Here is a 717-nt window from a genome sequence, read left to right on the forward strand (position 1 = left end):
CACACACACACACACACGCACACCCGTAAATAAGCATAAAATGTGGCGAAACTAAGGTGACATCCTGCAAGAGAAAAAATGTTGGATAGATAGAAACGAAGACTTATAAATTGAAGTACAACAACAAATGTAACAAGACGCAAATGACATTTATTGACGCAGAAGATAAAAGCAACACCTCACTTATTCTATGTTCAAAATAGAAGTAAAACATATTCTACCGTGATACACCCTCCCCCCCCACACACACCGCACATGCAGACTCACACACACACATTCACACACGTAAATAAGCATAAAATGTGGCGAAACTAAGGTGACATCCTGCACGAGAAAAATAGTTGTGTAGATAGAAATAAAGACTTAAAAATTGAAGTACAATAACAAATGTAACAAGTCGCAGATGGCATTTATTGGCGCAGAAGATAAAAGCAACACCTCAATTCTTCTATGTTCAAAATGGAAGTAAAACATGTTTTACCGTGACACACACACCACACCCACACCCACACACACCCCACACACACACATCGCGCACACACACACACCACACCCCACCCACACCCACACACACCCCACACACACACATCACGCACACACACACACACCCCACCCCACACAACACACCACACACACAAGCCACACACACACACACAAACACCACATGTAAGCACAAGCATTAGTCAAACATCAGCTACAACATATATAATTGAGATT

The sequence above is a fragment of the Sesamum indicum genome, linkage group LG3 (assembly GCF_000512975.1).
Source record: "Sesamum indicum cultivar Zhongzhi No. 13 linkage group LG3, S_indicum_v1.0, whole genome shotgun sequence".
In the NCBI taxonomy this organism is placed as follows: Eukaryota; Viridiplantae; Streptophyta; class Magnoliopsida; order Lamiales; family Pedaliaceae; genus Sesamum; species Sesamum indicum.